Source organism: Urocampus carinirostris, chromosome 1 (genome assembly GCF_059441175.1).
Source record: "Urocampus carinirostris isolate Australia breed hairy pipefish chromosome 1, RoL_Ucar_1.0, whole genome shotgun sequence".
Classification (NCBI taxonomy): Eukaryota; Metazoa; Chordata; class Actinopteri; order Syngnathiformes; family Syngnathidae; genus Urocampus; species Urocampus carinirostris.
In genome coordinates, this window is record NC_142349.1 from 19,742,117 (window position 1) to 19,764,016 (window position 21,900).

Consider the following 21,900-nt stretch of genomic DNA (forward strand, 5'->3'; position numbering starts at 1 on the left):
GTCCGAGTCTTCTGAACATGTCCGCCCTGAGTCCGACTCTTCTGAACATGCCCGCCCTGAGTCCGACTCTTCTGAGTTGACTCTCCTGATTTTCCTGTGTTACCCTGTGACGTGCCGTGGGTTTATTTTTTTTTTTCTGGGGAACTTCTGGAGCCGTTCCTTGAGGGGGGGGTTCTGTCATGATTACCCAAGTGGAGCCACCTGGGGTAATCATGTGGCGCGCTGGAATGTGCTTCCTGATTGGTTAATGCTCCCTTTTTAAACGCGTTACGCGGAGAACTCTTGGTCGGAGGATTACTTTTTACCCCGTTTGACTCGCCTGATTTTCCTGTGTCTTTTTGACTTGTTTACCTGATTCTGCATGCCTCCGATCCGACCTGCTTCCGTTCCACGCTACGATCTTCTCTCCAGTCCCGGTAAACTCGACTTGCTTCCGTCCCACGCTACGATTGGCTACGTGTCCCGAAGTTGTCTTCACAGCGTTGCTACTGACGTTCGACGGTCATCGCGTCTCCCGCTAACCCTGTACGCTTCCCCAAATAAAAGACTTGTAACGAACGCTCTGGGGTCTCCTGCTCTGTTCTGGTCCTCCTAACAAAAACTACAATCAAAAATGTTTTAATCTTTTTTTTGTACTCAACAAATTTAAAGTGAACTCAGAATTCCCCAAAAATACATATTGACTAATCTTAAAAGAAAAAAGGCATCTAAGAGGGAACCAACTGTTGATTGTTAGGGAGCCGTCTCTGAGAGCTGTTTCGTTCACCGACTACATGAATCAGTGTGACACCGCATAAACAAGGGCACTGGTGGTCGACGCAGCCCTCATTTGGCTTTTCTTTCAGCGCTTAAGAAATACTATATTCATAACCGATATCTAACTTTATAGTCGTCTCTATTTTGAACGGTGACAACGGTGGAGAGCGGGAACCCGCTTAATTCAAAGTAATGCACCACCTTTGGCCGTCAGTAGCAGTAACGCATATGTACCAGCAGGAAAAATAAGTGGTTAGATTACCCTGTTTCTGGTAAAAATAACATTGTTACATAACGGCATTATTTACAGTTTATCGGCGTTATTCCCAACACTGAAAATAGCACCTGTTTTTCAAAAGTTTCCTTTTTCAATGAATCCTCTTTGATCTGTGTGATTGGGCACCCTGAAGATCACAATGAAGTCATTGACCTCTAGCGTCCTCTCTCCAAAATCAAATGTCATCTTTTTGTTCATTTGTATAAATACAGAGCTCTATTGATGTGTTTAATCCCGCAACCTTTGCAACATCAACCACAGGCTACCTGATGTCATCTGATTGGCACAGCAGATTTCAATCCCCTTTTTTAGCTGTTGTGTCTCTTTCTGCATCTACAGTTTGCTCCTCAGCCCGCACGCTGATAACATTCTTGTCAGTCTTTGCAATGGATGACATCACAATCGGGAGGCAGCTTGTCGAGTATTCTCATGTCGACAGACGGATCCTTTGGAACATGAGCTGCCCTTCTGTCACTTTCTGTTGCTCCAAAGTCAGCTGATATGTCCTTCTAGACCAGGAGTTGGGAACCTATGGCTCAAGAGCCGTGCATGGCTTCTTCATGAGTAGATATGGCTCAGAGATCAAATGGGACTTGTGCAATTTTTATTATGTTGCTTCACGATGAGCCGACTGTCATACAGTATATGCAAAACGGGGTTAACACCCTTATTCTAAAGGGTTTAACTAATGTTTACAGTCAAAGCGTCACACAAGCACACCATATTTTGCCTGTAAATTGCTAAATAATCATTTAAATGAAAGATAATTGCACAATTTAGCTTCACTATTGAGACACTTTATGATGAAACCTATTTGAACTTTAACCCGGAACAAACGCTTTAACAAGAAGCTCTAGGGAAGCACCTGGTGGAATTTGATTGGATGGAGCGATACAAAGGACAGGACATGCGCACTCTTTCTCATTTGCCCAGAGCCGTCTGCTTTTCTGGCTCTTTGGGTCAAAAAGGTTCCTTACCCATGTTCTAGACATTTCCCTCTTACTAGTCTGCGCTCATGACGTCAAATTTGAGTCGTGAACGATGAGTGATGGAGTGTGGGAGTGAAGAATGTCAAACATAAACTGAAGGTGAAAAACAGGTATTGTCACTTGTCAGTCACTGCAAGCAGTTTTCTATTCTTACATTTTCCAGTGAGTTTATATCCAAGCTACAGCAATATTTGATAGCGTGCTACATGGCAGCAAACTGACAACAAGTACTCTACCTCTCATGCCAGCCTTTTAGCAGTGCTCTCCAAAATCTCTGCAATTTGTCCAAGCCTGTGATGCGTGGTGAGGTTTGTGCCTGGTAAGGCACAGTCGGGTTTAAGAATAGATGAACCAATATCTTACTCATCATTTGTTTGGCAGAGAAAAAAGCTATATATTAACTGTAGCATAAAAATAATATATCATTGTCTTACCTTAGCATATAAATGAACTATCTGGGCTACTCCTTTTTTAATCCTCCAATATGAAAGGAAGTCCATGGGACGTGAAAATAAATTACTGGATGGCTTGACTTGTTGTTTGCTTGCTAATACTTTTCTAAAAAGATGAATAAATTATACTATATTTGCTTTAAACTGCACGATCAATTCATTGGATACATTTGAGAAGAGGATTTATTTTCTTGATTGGGTCACAGCTTGTCATTAGAATGGAGTGGTGGGTCCTGAGGTCAGACCAGTTGACAACCGCTGATCTAAAAAACTCTCAACATGGAAAAGGCAATATAAAACTCAAATGCACAAGGGGATGCAAGAATATGAAGCTACCAGGGAAAACTGGGGTTTCAGCTGTATGCTTAATGGCACTTAGACATGGGTAACTGGACTCTGAGGGTAGAACTCTTTAAGTTTACAGGCCACTTCTACATCAGTTGCAGGAATCCCAATTAGAGATACATTTTCCTTATTTGATCCCCAGAAATGCACCGATGTGCGTGCCGGGCCTCACTAGCAGGTGCAGGCAACAGCGTGGGTGGCTGGGGTGGAAGTGCAACAGGGATTATCCCCAGCTTTCCACCCTTAAGTCCAGTGCACGTTGGGCAGATCAGGGAGCAAAGTGTGGTGGGTGGGTTGAAAAGTGGGAGAGCTGTGCTACCCTGTGGCAGTCACCCGGCCGGATTCTTCCACCTGACCACTCGCCTGCGCAAGCGCAGGATTGCCATTTTACAAAGCCTGTCTCAATAGATTTTCAGATGACTTTTGCCATGACCTTAACTCAACCTCCACTCTGTTGAAATCCCAGTCTAACCACTCCTAATTTTAAAACTGCAGGTTAAGTGCAAGACTAGGGATGCACCGGATTGCCAGGCTAAAAAGACCAAAAGTGAACTTCAAGCCCCTAAAAATAACAGCAACAAAAGGATGTTATGATCACTGCACATCGAACGTTGAGGCAATGCAATCTTTCAGCCAGGTTAAGTTGATTTCTTTATTTTACACACGAGAAGATAGGACAAAGAAACTACCATCTAAACATTACCTACTCCAGGCTAATGCCAACAACACATTTTCACTAAATCTCATGTGTCCCTCTCCTCGACCATTTAGTGGGCCACTAGCACCCTAATACTAGAGAGCTAAAAGAGCAGTTTTATGTCGTAAAATTGCACATTTTTTGCGTGACATTAAGTCCATCTGTTTGCTCTCAACGTTCATTGGCTGGGCCTGAGATACGTGCAGCATGTTCAATTTGCTATTATTATTATTATAATTATCTTTGACTCGTTTGCTGCATTGGATTTTGTCAACAGCCAAACCATCATCATCAGTTCTCTCTCCTTTCCTTTTGTCACTAATAACTATCTTGCTGATTAAAAGCTAAAATGGCCGAACAATATGTGAATAAAAGGGAGAGAGACTGTTCAGTGTAGCAGTTACGTAACTGTGAACATCTGCCAATTGCTGGACTTTATTATTTATTGCACTTCTTTTAATTTAGCGATAAAAAACCTCACAAACACAATGTGGCACCTATTTACTCACAGCAAAACAAACTCTGTAGTATACCGCAATAATATTGGCAGTCCATGATGATGTTGTGTGTGACTAGTGATCGAGACGATTAGAGCTAAAATCGGCAAGACGAGGTCGATCCAACAAAAAACAGAGTTAAAAACAACAACAAAAAACAATTTCAGATTTTTTTCCGGTACAAAAATTGTTATACAGTGTACGCATTTTTAAATGATCAAGAAATGTATAAAATACGGGAAACAGGTATAAATTTAACGGTATGGAATTACAAGCTACTTTTGAAAAATCTCTTAAAAAAATCATGTTCTGATCTAGATTTCTACAGATGACTAACTCTTTCTGAGCTTGGTTCTTGTGTAAATATAATTCATTTTTGGGCTGAAAAGCCTGGCATAGTCAGTAAGTATTAATGGGACATTGAGCCATTAGTCCTTGGAAGAAATCATAGTACTCTTCATGCCTGTTAAATAAATGCATAAAAACTGGCACTGAAGGTTTTATTGAAAACAAATCATAGATTGGCATTATGATACTGTCACTTGAAAATAAAAACGATCCGATGTCAGTACTCTTCCCTTCCAAGAGACATAGGTCATCAGGTTAACATCTTCAGTATGTCTACGATAGGGATAGAGGTGACAGGTTGACATCTGGGTCACAAGGTCGGCAAACTCCTGCGCATTAGTCCGGGCTGACCCCCCTACAAGGCGGAGACCCTGAGGAGAGATCCTCTCAACCCATTTGCAGGCCTGCACACGGGTGGGAAGCACAAGTTGGGAGAAGGAGGAACAACGGGGTAACTCAGCTGCCGGGATGTGCGTAGTTCCTATATTCTTTGAATTCTTTAACGGATACACTCCAAACTTGTGGGTTCCCTAAATGGCCTTGTTAACGCCGCTTTTTAATGTCGACAAGTTTCGAATAACAGACCCAAAAGACATTTATCTATCACAGTCCAATTTCTTCACAGCAAAGCAGCCATAAAGTGGGTTGCTTTCTTGTCTCCTATAACGTCACCATTTTCGACATGCAAGCGCCTAGTGGGAAGATGCAGCTTTCTGCCAAAGTTTTGTGCATTCGTACACAGGTCATGGAATTCTTCGATGGGTTTCAAAACCAGGACCACCATGACATTACACCTCTCTTGTTCCGTGTGTTCTTTAAATGAAGCCAAATGTGGGAAGATCGTATCAAATATAGCATGGGCCGAAGGAAAAATGGTGCCGTTTCCCAGAGATTGATGACCAGATTTAAATATTCTGTTTCTTGGGGAGACGTCTGAAACAAAAACTTCTTTCCCACGGTGAAAAACAACATTTAAGTCATACATTAGACATTAGACTAATTAGCACCTTTCCATTGGTGGGAATGGTGTTCAGTTGCAGTCACCAGCGAAAAGCAGTCGATGGGATATTTTACTGATTGGCCCTCTCAGGAGGATCCCATCACATCAGTGATCATATGAAGTCAAGCTGCACAATCTGAAGCTCCTGAGCATTTCTCATCTTAAGAACAATGAGCCACTGAGATCTTGACTACAACTTTGAAGACTAAACTGAGGAAGGCCACAGATGTGACAAGTCTAAAGTATTTTTTTTATATACATTTAACTATTCATGTATTCTTTTAAAAAATACATATATTTTATATATATTTTTGGTGGATGCCGAACGATAGTTTGCAATGCGTGCTCATTTTTTGATCGACGCAGTGTTTACAAAGCTACAGTTTGCCCTTAGGCTTCAAGCTAACAGTTAGCCGAAGCGAAGAAAATAGCAAGCTACTTTGCTGATATAATGTGTTATGTGGACATTATACCAACAATCATAAACATTTAATTGATCTGACGTGATATGATGAATGCCTTCCTCCAAGATTTTTACTTTATTGCCCAACTCTCTTCTTTTTCTTTGATCAGGAGTCGACGCTGTAAAACTTCAATTTACCGTCACTAATGTTTTTTTCTCTGATTCTGGGGCACAAACACACAACATGACGTCAACTAGCAGCTAAGACAGCGTTCTTTTCCTGTGTCTTCTAACCAGCTCAAGAATTATTTTGCCTCCAGCTTGGACTGTGACGTCATGCGTGACGTAGGCCAACAAAGGGTCTATTATAGGAACTTTCTTAAGAACATCCAGAACAATATGAAAGCTGACACCTAATAAGTCACGTAATAAACAATGATTATAAAAATTCCAAACTTCTTAAACACATGATAAAGAAACAAAGATGATAGAGCTTTGGCTAACCCATTCAATAAGTTCTTTGGAAACATTCAACCACAGCTGGCATCTGAAATCATTGATGCACCAAACAGTGAAGTAAAAATCAATATAAATAATACAGAACATTCATTGTCTATCCCTGCAACAAATGAAAGTGAAATCATAATATTTTTAAAGAAGTTCAAGTCTAAACAAAATGTCAATTGATTGTAACGACATGGACATGATAATTACCAAGCCAATAATTGAGAACATTGCATCCTCTTTGACATACATTTGCAATTTATCATTTGCCCATGGGAAGTTTCCTGAATTTATGAAAGTTTCCAAGATAATTTGAGAAAACAGTCACCAGGTCACAAATAATCTGCCAATATCAATACTTCCTAAGCTCCCTAAAAACAGGAGAGAGAGACTATTTTTCATATGTTTGAAAGCCTCATTAACAAGTATAAATTACTAAGTGAGAGTCAGTATGGCTTCAGACAGACAGTCGAAAGCTCTGGCATTAATTGATCCAGAAGAATAGTTTTATTATACTAAGAATAGAATAACATATACAAGACATCATATTCAGTTGGTATTTTCATAAATTTAAGGAAAGTAGTCAATACAATAAATCACAATACCATAACAATTACAGCAAAATGGAATACAAGGAATTGCTCATCACTGGGTAAAGTCAAATCTATCGAATACATTTAAAGGGAACAGATTGGCAAGTACATTTCACGATTAATGAGCGTTGTGTGTGGTGTCCTTAAAAGGTCTGTGTTAGGTCTTACTATAAATAAATTATTTGTGTAATGTATTATTGAAATTAAAAGCCATTTTTTTGCTGATAAGATCACAATAAAATGCTCTAGGATGATTTCATGAGAACCATGGGTAGAAATAACAGTAGAACTTAACAAAGTCAGAATAGGAATAATAAAAACAAACTATCATTTAACATATTAAAAGTTAAGGTTCAAAAAAGCCATTGAAAGTTTTATTGGAGTTATTCTTGGCCATGACTTTAGTTCCATACCTCTTATAAATAGTACACAATCCACATTAGCTAAGAATATGGGAGTGACTAGTTGATGCAGACTGTACACATGTAGTACATTTTACTAATTTTGCCACATAAGAATTCTTGCATAGAGATTTGGGGAAATACATATAGAAGCAACTGTTTTTAAAATCAGACATGTTAAAACTTGATGATATAGTTAAACGTAAATCTTTAACATCAGTTTATAATGCAGGCAGGCATCAAGTCCCAACAAATTAATGTAGTTGTTCTACATAGTAGACACTCACCTGAGCGGAATCCATAATTTCCAAGTCCATCATATTTGCAAAACATTCAATTGTGAACCGCTAAACAAGCATTTCTCGGTGCCCGGCTCCCCTTTTGTGAACAATAACAGAAGTCGATCTGACATAATCGATTGTCAATGAGTGTGAATGTCAATTCCATGCTTTATTAAGAAAGGCGAACTTGAAAGCAGCAAAAAATACTTCACCAGCAGCCGGTGCCATCGTGTTTGTCTAACCGACGTGATCGATGAGCACTTTGGCCTCCCGTTGTTCCGCACCCTGCTGCTAGCTCCAAGCGTCGGCAGACCAAATTCAAACACAGTGTGTAAAAAGAAGGGCGGGTTAAGGGTCGTCCCCTACCGTATCCCAAAAAATAGACGACAAACAGTGCGTGTCTGTGTATTAAGCAGAGCAATAGTTAAAAAACGAGAAATTTTGAACAGGAGAAATGCAATATAAGGAATCCCAACCTATTCTAAAGCCCTGTTATGGGCCATTTCTTTTTATTAAATCTCCTAGGTCAGGGGTCAGTAACCTATGGCTCGCGAGCCAGATATGGCTCTTTTCACGAATACATTTGGCTCGGAGAATAGATTTTGCTCTTGCAAATTTTCTCTGCGTCGAATCCTAATATGCACTACACTAAGTTTAGTACGTACAAAAGCCGATGTAGCACTGGTAAATAGGCCAGTTCGGTACAGGATATAAAGGGCACCGTTTTGACTACGGTTTACAGTCAAGGTCTATCACAAACAGACCCCTTTTTGGCTGTACATTGCTAAGCAATATTTTAAATGGAAGCTCATTAAATAGTTTATGTTCACTGTCGAGGCACTTTATGATGAAAACACACATAACAAACTGTAAATACCCCAAAACGCCAGCCCAGGACAGAGAGCAAATTGATTAGGTGAGCGGTACCGGTGGGCGCATCTCTGCACACACAACACACTTCCTTCTCTCTCGCTGGAGGAAAATACAGCCAGAAACCTTTCGTTTGCAGTATTTTGTGACAGTTTTACAAAAAGAACTGCTTGCACCCTGTTCTGAAACCATGATTTATGGAAAAATGAAGGTCAAAATAAGCTTAAATGTGGGATAACATCCGGAAATTGCTGTGAGTCAGATTCTGTATTGTGTGCACCTTTTTCCGAGTAGAGGACATTACTCTGGTGCTTCTTTCAGCGGCATCCACCCCGAAGAAGAATTCCGGGCTTCTACTTCCTGGTTCGTGTACTGTATCGGTAGTGCGCTAGGAACGTTGACCTTTTCATTGTTTATATCTCGTGCATCCATTCAATATGGTTGGTTTAAAGTGTAAGGAAGAGGCGGGCCGTTTCTTTTGAAACGAAAGTGGAATAAGAAAGCTTAATGCGTTTGAGAAAATGGTCTGAATGCTTTTTTTCGGCCACTTTTTACCACGGAGAAGGACCTCTTGAAGCACATTTCCAAAAGTAAGTTTAACTTCACTTTATTTATCTTTATAGAGCATATTATTCTATGAAATGTTTATATTTTCGTTCAAAACAATACAGGTTACTGATACAAGACTTAAACATACTTATATAAACCATAAACATACAAAATATAGCACTGAAGCAACTTACGAACAAATTCAACTTACGAACGATTGTCTGGAACTCATTCGTAGGTCGGGCAGCGTCTGTATAAACAACGCTGAATTTGAAATTAAATCAAAACAAGTTACAAATAACAGTTTTAGTTCTTTGCATCTGTCTTTTTTTAAGCGACGTTGCGATTGGTTGACGTAAAATGTGCACAGCCACATGCTGGGTCTATAGCAGTTTGGGCCCATTACATCGATACTACGGTATTTAGCCCCACTTCTCCCCACATTCAAATCTAGAGTTTTGTGTTTTTGTATTTTTTTTTTTGCAAGGATTTTTAACACGGTTAGTATGGTTTGACACTCTTAGTCTAAATTTATCAGCTGCGTAATGAAACATTTCTGAAAGAAAGCTTTCCAGACTGCATCGACTATTTGGGGATTTTTAAAATGCTTTGTCTTCAGCAACTCAAAGCTACCGAGTAACCTTTTCTGTGTTTTGAGTAAAATTGTCAACTGGAATACAGACCGAGAGAGTTAAATGTCCGGTCTGGGTTGATGATGCACATCAGATTAGGAGAGCGGGTTTAGAAGCACCCACTTAGGGCTTTCGCTTCACTTAGATGTTTTTTTCCCGCAAAAAGTTTGCTACAAGGTGCTAACCAACTGTGTCAAAAACTTGCAAATATGGCCTTGTGTTTATTTCAATGGGTGGTGGTCAGTGTTTGGAAGGCCTTGAAAGACAAACACATCCAAGAATACCTTTATGAGTGTTGTATAAAAACTTTATTATCATGATTTTGAATTTTTAGATAGTATTCTAAGATATGTGCAGTGAACCAAACAATGGAAATATGCGCTCCATCTAACACATTATTGCTAACATGACATCCTGAAAAAGCATGGAGGAAAACAATAACTTTGTGTCCTTACAGCTGATGAGAAGTAACATTTTGTCCAAAAAGGAGAATGCAGTCTCCAAGAAATAAGAGCATAGTAGCAAAAAGAGATTATGCAGTAGTTTACCTCCCCTTAGAATATAGTGCAGAGTCAAGTTTAGAGTCCAGGCTCTCTTTGAATCCAAAACAGAGTAAAACTGAACATTATACACTGTGTTCGAAAACATACCACGACTGATCAACATTTCAGAAGATCCTTCCTGACCTACTGCCCTGTGGTAGGCGATACCGGCTCACAGACAGATTCTTCCCAGATTCTTTCCTATGTTATTGCACACAACTGTGGAAAATACATACCGTGTGACCTATTTTGAGGATTTTGTGGCTGCAAAATGTTATTGCACTTGTTTTCATTGCAGTAGTGGTACGATGCACTATTCTTTTTCATTCACAAACATTGCACTATTATTTTAACTGAGGCCATTCTCCAAGCACTGTGCTGTAAATATATTGATCTGCCTTTTATCCTGATAGTATTTTATCATTTTTGTCTCTTTAAACTCTTTATTACATGTTTACTCTGGAGTGGCATGTCTGATCTTGTTGCATACAATGTTTACTAGGTTGTTATCAATGGCAATAAGACAATTCAATTTAATTCAGATTCGTTTTCCTGAAAAAAAGTTTTCGTGAGGGGGCAAAATAAATTAAAATAACTCGAAAGGTTGAGATAACTGAATTTTTACCTTAAACGGTAGGACCAGAGGTCAGTGCAGTCACTGTCTCCTTGCTGTGGAGAAGGTACATACCTTTACAATGCTTCATATTTTTTCACAATTCCAATTTGAAGGTGGACTTAGAGTATTGCCTTTATTCTCATGAGGAAATGAGTATCTTTTTTCTAAAAAAATAGGACATGATGAGGAGGCCAAGAGGCCTTTGTTGTTTGTAAGTCTTTCTGTAGCATCTCACTTGGATCCCGAAGTTACATGTACTGTACAATGAAACTTTTTTTTTTTTTCATTATTGTTTGGAAAAGCTTTTTTTTTGATTGAATCAGTAGAATTCTTGCCAACACTAGCTACCCTTAATCCTTTTGAATTGTAGCTGCCCTATGAAGTCAATCCCACAATTAGCGATTAAATTCAGATCACCATGAAGTATGCTGGGATCGCGGAAGCAGACAGGAACAACATACAGAGAATAATCAACACAACTCTAAACCATAACTGGCTGGTCTCTGCCTCAGTCTAGAGGACATTGCCGGCTTGTGATATTGCAGCAGAGCAATCATCATAAGAAACAACTCCCACCCCGGTCACCACCTCTTTGCCCTCTGGTAGGTGCTTCAGGTGCCTTTGAAAGAAGGGAAAACCGCCTCAGAGACAGCTTCTTCCCTAGGAACATCACCACCCTAAACTAGTGCACAGCATTGTGAAAACATATCATGCAACTTATTGATAGGGTTTATTTTTTTGTCCGGAGCCATCGCTTTGAAAATGCTGGTCTATTAGCGAGCCCAATATCCAAGAAGAGATCCGCAGGTTCGAGAGCTTACTCCATTCGGGCCCCAGTGCTGTGGAATGCTCTGCCCACTGAGATTAGATCTGCAACCTCAGTGGCTTAAAACACTTATATTCTATAGTTTATAAATGACCTCTATTTCATGTTGACAATGTCTGTGTATTATTTTTTTATTGCAATGTCCATTGCAGCCTGGTCATCCTGGAAGAGGGATTATCTCATGTGCGGTCCCTTCTAAAGGTTTCTTTTTTTCTTCATGTTAAGGTTTTTGAGTTTTTCCTTTACCTCATGTAGAATTATGATCAGGGGGGATGGTGTCATAATAGTCTGTAGTTTGCAATAATCTGTGGTCTGTGCAGCTCTTTGAGACTCCTTGTGATTAAGGGCTACACAAATACACATGACTTGAAAATATATACTTTGAGACTTATTTGTTTTTTGTTGTTGTTTCTCCTAAATTTTGTTGTACTTCTTTTTATTGCAATATTCTTTTCCATTCACCAACATTGCACTAGTATAATAATTCAGGCCAGTCCATAAGCACTACGTTATAAATATTTTATTTCAGCCATTCATCCTTACAGTATTTTACGTCTTTTTCTCTTAGAGTCTTTATAAAATGTTGAACGTGGAGTGCAATGTCTAACCTCGTTGTATACAATGTTTTAGAACATTGATATCACTGATAATAAAGAAGATTCAATTCAGACAATGTTTATGTGATCCCTAATCTCCGAAAGAAATCAAGGGGTGAATTCATCCTGTAACAATTTCTATTATCCCATTTCCTAATCTCCTCAAGGATAACTCATATAAAATACAAATCTAAATGTCTGTCAAGGTCAAGCTCATGTCCATTTAACGAGCTTCGACTTATTATTAGTCCTCGTTTTCACATTTAGTCATAATGTCCATCTTTGGATTGTACCCTCCAACCCCCACACTCTTGTTGCCCTCCACAAACTCTCCCACACCCACATGCCCCATCCCCACGCCTTGACACTGCCTCTTTGCATTGATGCCCATAATTACCGCTGAATGGATCTGCAGATTTCCCATGGATGTCAGCAGAGCCCTTGGCCTGCTCTGTTGCCCCCTAGCCCATCATCCAACCCCCTACACCCTCCTCCTTCTCCACCACTTCCATCTCTCAATGGGGATTAAGAGCAGGATGGAGTGGTTGAGAGAGAGCGCTTGCCCAGAGAGAAGCATTTATGCAAGCCACATATGATGACGAGTGGTGTGGAAAGGACTGGCTTAACTGGATAAGGGCCATGGGCATTAAGGGTGGGCGATGCTGGGTAATATCGATTGATAACGATTCGATAACAACACTTGTTGCTCAGAAACGTCATGATCATTAGATAATGTAACCCTTCCCCACATGATTTAGTTTATAATGACGATTAAAACAGCACAAAGATTTTAGGAACTAAAATGTTTTTAAATTTAATAACTACTTATAATGAAAACTAACATGATGAAAGAGATATACGTATTTGTATTGCAACTGTTTCAGAACAAAAGTCAAGAGTTTCAAACGAAAAAAGCAGCAATATAACGAGACTAAAAACTAAAAATAAATCTAATTGAACAAAATACATTCCGTTGGACAATACTTTGAAAATGAAGTCAAAGTGCAAATAATGTAAACAATACAAAGTAAGAAAATCTTAATGGAATAAAAAATAATATGCTTCTTCTAAAACGAAGGGGGTGGTAGGGGGGCGGCAGTCCGAAGTCCAAGTCAGAAGTTTGAAGGTTTGACGATTTGTGCTCAACACGTTAGGGCTGCAGGATTAACCGAAATCGAAACGAAATTGGTAGATTTGCAGTGGTCTGATACTCCTTCCATTTCAATATCGATCCCAAGACGAGCGCTTTACCTCCTGAGCTAGTGCCGCATAAGAAAGACACAGGCGCGGTGTTCGTGAGTGACCAAGCCAAGGAGCATCATCCGGAATCACCGAGAGCCGATCACAACAATCGCATTGCTTTGCTTCAATAATTTCAAAGGAGGTTATATTTCTGTTCCCCAAAAAAAGGAAAGTGTTGGACGAACCAGAGAAACTGGTGTCTACAAAGGAGTTAAGAGAGGTCCTGGCTAAGTGGGAAGAAGATGCCACTTTTGTTGGAAAAAAAAAAACAAAAAAAAACCCTTGATCATTTGTGGTGTGGTGTCAGACTCACTGTATAATGTTCAGTTTTACTCTGTTTTGGATTGCCATAGAGCCTGGAAAAAGTGGCAACTGGTCGTTCAACCGCTCTCTTTAATGATACTTGTTTTACAAATTTCCGTTACGTTTTAAAGGGGTGGCAGTGACAAATCTCCTTGGAAAAGTATTTTTTCAAATGACTGGTTGAAAGTGATAGCGTGGTGAGTAAAACTGAAATAGGGAAAAAAATTGTGTGTTCAAGTTTGATAAAAGTAGCAGTGACTTCTACTTTAAGTGTACTTACTTACATTTTATTTCATCAATATCATATTATTTATCTATTGCTTTATTTTTCAAATGTTTGATGACTATGTGTTTCTAGTGGTCAGGACGATGTGTTTTGTAGCTATATAGGTTCCACTTTGATCCTTTTGAGAGGTCAAAAATGGGCCCATTAATTTTTACTTATTAAGCTTGTATGTACCACTGTATTTGTTTCTCATACATGGTAGAAGCCCAAATCATTTACTTTTGGAGTGAAATAATTCCCAGAAAAACAATATGGTTAATCTTGCTCAGATACGAGTAAAACTCCATCACCTCTGCTGACTAGAAATTATAGTGGGAAATCACAAGTAGTTAATTCCTCCCAGAGATGAGTGGACGGACGTCACGGTCGGTGAGAGCCTACGCAAGCCCTCAGGCCTGCCAGAGGTAACCGATACCCATTACCCGAAAAAGCTTCCTCCCACTGGGCCCAAAGGAGCGTCTAACACCGTTAATCACATCACATCACATCACATAACGCAAAAAGCCACAGAAAAGTAGCGCTTTGCTTCAGATTTTTGGATAAAGAGAAGAAGCATGTGGGAAAAAAGGTTTTGTCCACTCGGGTGGACGAGACTAGCTTAGATGGGTCACATAGTATATGCATAAGCTCAACATGAGAGCTGGAACTCCTCCAGGAGTATGCGCGGTTAACTGTAATTCTTTCCTCAGATGCGGCTTGGTTTTTTGGGAAGTAACTTAAGAGTTGTCTTCAAGGAAAGCAGTTTGGAACCAAGGAAGTTTGGCACCCGGCGCACTTCCAATTATCCTCATTAACGGCATTTTCAAGTTCATGTTGACGTATGTGTGAACGTGGAATTGCCTAACATGGCTTTTAAGGGTTTATTAGTCCAGGTCATGACTTCTATTAAAATTAAACAGCAACACTTTTTGGTTTGGTACAGACGTATTTATTAGTGATAAATATATATATAATCTATATATATATATATATATATATATATATATATATACCCTGATATGTTGCTTGGCAGGGGTTATCTGGCGTTTACAGTTTCTACAGTTCTGTGGGTTTAAATGATAAAGTGCCTCAACATGGATTGTTTAATGAACTTTATATAGAGGATTACTTAGAGATGTATAGCCAAAATGGGGTCTGTTGGTGTGACACTTTGAGGGTAAACTGTAGTTGAAATCCTGCCCTATATATTTTGGACCAAACTATTGATTTGCAGCATTGGTTTAGCTTTGCATACACTAGAATTGTAAAGTTGGCCCTTATTTTATCTCTGAACAGGATTTACTCATGAAGAACCAGATCTGGCACGTGAGCCGCTTGTTCCCGGCCCCTATTATGCAATATAATTCAGGTAATTCTGGGATAGAAATAATATTTCATTAAGATAATCGAGCAAAGTTTACGTTTGCTATTTAATGATATATATTTATATTTCCTTTTCTTATTCTTCATCATTTGTTGGTGTTGTTTTTGTGCTGTCCCCAAATAATAAAGCTGCAAACAAACAAGCAATCATGGTGAATTTTGATTAAATCTCATCAAGTATTTACCATAGCATTATTTTAATGTAATTTTGGTAGAAAACAAAGCTAATACAAACATGCTGGAGTGTAATCTAGATTTTAACATCAATGACAGGATCAATTTGTCGGTTACCCGTTTTTGTTTACACATTGAACAAGGGTTAAATTGTAATGCTATTTGAATAGGCATGACACCCCATTATGTTGTTTTAGCAATATCAAAGGTTGCCATAAGCAGTGCTTGTGAAATGTTAGGAGTGAATACTCATTTGAAAACGGCATTTTAGGATACACAAATTGATAATGTTTTAATTCTATTTTTATTAATGTAATCATTGTCAATATTCTATTCATACCTTTATGTCCTGCACCACTTTTTCTTCATTAGAGTCGCAGGGGTGCTGGAGCCCATGCCGGTCAACTTAAAACAACGTGCAGGGTACACTCTGAACTGGATGCCAGCCAGTCCCAGGGCACATACAACCATTTACGAGCTCATTCCTACCAAGGGACAATTTGGAACCGCCCTAATTCTTAAAAATATTGTTATTGGTATTTAAGAATTTTGCCCTTATACCAGGCCCTGAACATACTGCCAGACATTAAACCGTTCCGTGGTACAGGAGAGGTCGGGAACCACTGTTGTTGAACATATCATTGTTTAAACATGCAAATTTATTTGGGTTTTGTCGTGCTATATTTGTTGCTAATATAAAAAACATCCAGTTTTGAGTTAGAAAGTTGAATGGTTTTCAGACAAATTTTCTTTTTAAGAGGAAAGCTGTGCAACAGGGTCGTGGGTGAAATTGCACTTTGCCTACACTTTCATTTGGGCTTACTCTATCATGTTCCATGGTTGTTTACTCGGCGCACAAAAGGCATGGCCGTCTAAGCTCATTATGGGATAGACAGCTCTAATATACTGCCAAGTGTTGCCCCATTTCCTGGATGTGTTGTCTTGGCAACGCAGCATCCAAAAACAGTAGGGGGAGGAGGGTTGTATTACGAGTTAGAAGCCGGTGGTTGGGTCTGTTGGAAAATTTGGGTTTGGGGGCTCATATGATGTCATTCCGGGGCACAGAGGGAGCCAATCAAAGCCTGAGAAAATGATGTCACCTTTTGTTGAGCCGCTCCATTCATGACTATAGAAGCGCAGTGAATAGAAAGGTCATCTTTCGCCTGCAGTGTGTTCATGTGTGCGTGCGTGTGTGCTGGAGTATGGTGAGGGAAAGTGCAATGTGGTCATGCAAATGTTTTTGGGGGCCATAAAGATGTCATGTAGCTCAAATTCCAAAACATCAAGCCATCAACCCCCCTCTTACAGTTTTCTTCCGATAGCTGTGACCTCGTGACCTGGCAAATATTATTTTTTGGTACGAGTCATTTTGGATTACTTGTCACAAGAGTTGTCTTCAAGAAGCTTCTTTTAGGGGAATGATGGGTGCCTAAGCAACTGGTACATATTGACTCCATTTGATACCATTCATTGCAATAATAAAGTAGAGATCAAATTCCTTCATGTCACCATCTTTTAAATGAGCTGCTGCATCCTGACTCTGCACTGAAGTCTTTTCTTCTTCTGAAGTACGCAGAGAAGGTGTGTTTTTCGAGAAAATAACATCGTGATAGGCAGTTAAGTCAAGTCATTTTTATTTTTTAGCCCTATTCACAAGAAGTCTCAAATGTCTGTACGGGCTATAGACCATTTTTTAAACCATCCCCTGATCTAAAACCTACATGAGGGCAAGGAAAACTTAATTTGTCGCTTCTTTGTATTGATACTTGTCATCGTGGGTTATGTTGTAAAACTGTAATGAACGGCTCATCAAAGTGTCCAATTTTTAAGCGACTTGCTGAAGTTCACGAAACACAAATTTGCCAGAGAATTCACACATAAGTAATGTAAATTCAGCAAGCTGTTTTAGGTAGTGACTGTAGTAGGGAAAGTGACTGTTTAGCCAATCAGAATGCAGAATAGAATGAATGATCACTACGAAAATCCGCGAAGTAGTGAAACCGTGACAAGCGATATAGCATTTACACTCCACAAATGAAATTTATTTTAGTTCCAAAGGAATACATCAACATGACCACAAATACCCAGATTGTGGAAGCATATTATAATGAACTACAATTACAATATGATTGTGACACGATTCCTTTAATAACAGTAACACAAGAATCTCAAATTATGCAAGGCATTCCTCCAGTTTCAAAACCGTCAAAATATGAATGCTTTTAAATAAAATACTGTTCACTGCCATTAAGGTAGAGTACATAAGATATAACACAATCAAATGCAGTCCAAACACAAAAATGTTGATTTTGATGCGAATTTTCAGGTTTTTGGAGAACATTTCAAGATTCAAGACAAATAATAGATCCGACAGCGCTGTTTTTCGCCAATCAGAACGAGAGGCAGACGACAGCCCGGCCCCTTTTGCATCACAGAAAAGCATGGCATACTCGTGGCTTCACCATTTCAACGTGCATAGGGTCAATGCGAACTGACACAACGTTATTTGTTCTACAGAAGGTGTTCTATTTTTATTACGCAGCTGTTGGGTCGGTTAGTTGTCAGTCAAAAAAGTTTGCAAGTTAGGCTCATTATGTAGCTCATTATGTAGTCTTGCCTGGAAACTCGGAACGGGTGGAGATGGCACAGCTCGTTTTGTTAATTTAATGTGCTGGGTCAGTCATTTGTATATCTTTTATATACCATTATCACTCACAAATCTGAATCTATTTCTATGTGTAGTTGGAATAGGGATTCTCACTTCCTATTATTTGAATCCACCCTTAAAAGGTTATTAGCGTTTTTGAACACATTGATGCCATGATTAATAATGTATATATAATGAAACCCCTTTTGACTGTCTTTTGCGTAATAAGCAAGACATCATACAGCTATGCTATCAGGAATAGAAACTTAAGAGTCGCTCGCTGTTGTTTTGGCTGCTCCATTTGCTCTGCGTGTGCCACCGTAACTATGGTGGCCGTGGCTTAGCACTTTCTTTCGGGTTTATTAATTGACCCTAATCACAGAATGATATATTCCAACAATGTTGAATTACCCTGTAATTGCAAATGACATAATGCTTTTTTTTTTTGCCTCAAAATTTGACTTTGGACTTTATGGAAGTCAGTTTACACTTAAATTGATTTTATTTTCATTTCACTCATCAAAGTATTCAGTTCAAATTGATTGGCAATGAAAATTTTAAATATCATATGATTTTCTGTACATTCTTCCATAATTCTGTTTTTTAGAGCACTCCATCACCCGACCTTGACCAGTCAACGTGGGCTAAATACTGGCTCAGGTCTCTGCACGAGAATGAAAATAATGTTTGATTATTTTCCTTTGGCAGTTCCAGTGCGTGTTGATGTGTACTGGATAACACAGTGGATGTGACACCGGTGGTTTTCAACCAAGAGCGCACGTATGAAAAGCAGATGTCCGTACGGGAAAATATTAATCCAGGCTCAGTGTAGAATAAGTCAAACAATAAGTCTGTCCGTCCGCAGTGGTCAGCTGCGGTAAACTTGTGGTGCGCTCACCGTCTTGGCTTCCTTTTTTAGCCCGACTGATCACTTTCATAACGTTGAAGAAATAGAAAACCTTTCCGCCATCCTGCTGCGTTTACGTCAAAGCTTGTCCCGCTCTGAGACGCTGAAGCGGGATCTTGAGGGCAGCGTTTTTGGTGACAAAGCACAGGCTTTTGGATGCCGCTGGTTGGTTGAGTCCTGCATTGCAAAACTGGGATTTAGTTTTGATCCTAGAAACATAATACAGATACCAATGATTGACCTCGTCCCAAATGATCCCGAGAGGAGAAAAAACACAATTCAAAGATGTATTGCATAAAAATAACAGATCTTTTGATCCTTCAACCAGAATGCAAATGACTGGAGCTTGTTGTGCTGTAACTGTAGGTCAGATTTTTGACTTTGGATGTGTTTGCAAAGTTTTTTGATCTTTCATAATCTACTACTTCACTTAGATGAGGTAATAAAACCCCTCCCCAAAAAATCCAAACGCACCAGCGCTTGTTAATACCGTCACAGTGTGACGACAGCGGACGGGAAAAACATACGGATAGTAATCAACTCAACCCAAAAGATCATCTGCTGTCTCAGCCTAGTCGACATGACATTGCCAGCTTGTGATACTGCAGCAGAGCCGTCAACATTATAAAGCACCCTTCCCACCTCTGCCACCACCTCTTACACCTGTCCCTCTCTGGTAGGCGCTAAATACAGAGCTTCTAAAACAAGGACAAACAAGCTCAGCGATATTTTTTCCCCCAGGGCCATCACCACCCTAAACGAGTGCACAAAAATTTCGACTTATTTGGGTTTTTTGTTTTTGATGCAAAAGTTAATTGCACTTCTTTTAACCTGTTTTGGCTGTAAATCGCAAAATTATCCTTGATATGTGAGCACATTAAACTATTAAACTTTATGATGAAAACTCATAGAAAAAATATTAACCCAAAACAAATGTTTTACCCAAAAGCACTAGCATAGCACATAGAACAATTTGATTGGGTGAGCGGTGGGAATGGGCAGACCTATACACAGGAAAGGCCGCATGCACTCTTTCTCCTTTGCCCAGTGCGGTTTGCACTTAAAGTAAATTCATTGGTATCATTGTTTGCAATATTTAGTGACATTTTCACAAAATAACTTTACTTGCGACCCTAATGAGGACAAGCGGTACGGCTAATGAGATGAGATGAGAACTTTACTTGCACCGTGCTTTGAAACAATTACCGTAAATTCCGGACTATAAGCCGCTACTCTTTTCCCCAAACGTTCAACCCTGCGGCCAATTTATGTAATTTTTCTAATGGCCACCAGCGGCGCTCGAGTACAAAAGGTAAGATTTAGACCGGTGGAATATACGCGCCGAGTAAAACTGCATCTTCTTGGCTTGTGGATACAGTGGAACCTCGGTTCTCGACCATAATCCGTTCCAGAACCCTGTTCAAAAACCGATTTATTCGATCACCGAAATCATTTTTCCCATTAAAAATAATGTAAATCGTTTTAATCCGTTCCAACACCCTGAATGTTTACCTTGAATGTTTAACGTAAACATAAAGCTAACCCAGGCTAATTGTATGTTCGCGTTATCGTAATCTTCCGTACGAAAGATTTCGCTAACATGAACGTGTAAAAATAAAAAAAGGGCTAAAACACTTCGTACATCTATATTAAAAGCGAAAGCAAAACAAAGCACGTTATATTATTATTATTAAAGCTTTGAAAACTCTCTCGGTGTACCGTCTTTCTTTGTAAATATGTGTAACCATGTATAATATGTATTTGCAACTGTATATTTTTGTAATGTATTTATTTCAGACACTTATTCTGATAAGTTTTGCACGGGCGAATAAAAAAGAAGGGGCGAAAAAAACCCGGGCTGACGGGAAGTGGCGACCGGTAAAGGTGAGTGTTTGTGGACGCGGCGGACAATAGTGGATATATATTCTTCCCACCCTTACCTTTGGAAATATACACTTTTTTCCTTGGATTACTTTCAACGGGACCCGGACTCTGCAGGTCTGCATCAAACCTTAAGTACCGGTATCATTTTCCGTTCATTTTGCCCGGTGTGATTTTTGGACTGTGTACTTTAATGAAGGACATTCAGTTTCAAACACGGGACTTAATGTCGGGTTTGGGTTAACTTTGTGTTTGTGTTACATTTTTTTAATGTGGGCGCATGCGGCTTATATACAGGTGCGGCTTGTGTAAGTACAAAATCCGTTTTCCTCTCAAAATGTGGTGGGTTCGGCTAATAATCAGGTGCACTCCACAGTCTGAAATTTACGGTAGAAAAAAGAAGAAAATAATTGATTTGGTTGTTAGATCAATTATGAGTTAGTCTTTTATTTAACGAATAATAAGGGAAATAGGCACATATGTTGGTAGTTGTTTTTGGAAAATAATAATCTAGGTTGACAAATATCTATCAGCTGTCATATTTAAGATTGTTTGAGATAGTAATTATAAAAATAATTGTGTCCCCAAATTACAATAACATACAAATCAAAAAAATGTTTGATTTTTTCCAGGTTATGTTGCGACTACCCAATCAAATCTTAAAGTGTTCCCTTACGGTAGTAGTTCTGAAATAGTGGATCGTGTTTGACATTGAGATCTTTTTTTTCTTACTGTCCTAGACTAAAGTAAAATGAGACCTATTCTTCATTAGGGGGCAGAGTGTGCGCTCGGTGGTGAAGCTCTGCACATAAATGTGAGAATGAGTATGAAGTGTAGACACTAAGTGCTGCAGATGCTCAAGTGAACCCATGAAATTATATTGGACGGGGATAAAGAGGGAAATGATGCTGCCTCATCGTATGA

General features: G+C 39.3%; 1 long non-coding RNA gene across 2 annotated transcripts in view; it reads right to left on the bottom strand.

Moving 5' to 3' along the window:
- Window positions 1-17,345: 17,345 nt before the first annotated feature.
- The window catches only part of LOC148373844 (uncharacterized), an 80,257-nt gene continuing 75,702 nt past the window's right edge, over window positions 17,346-21,900 (bottom strand). Inside the window, exon 3 of one of the 2 annotated variants that reach the window (XR_015852823.1) lies at window positions 17,346-19,272. This is a non-coding gene — a long non-coding RNA (uncharacterized LOC148373844). The remainder of the gene's footprint in view (window positions 19,273-21,900) is intronic. The other variant, XR_015852822.1, reaches the window with a different exon arrangement.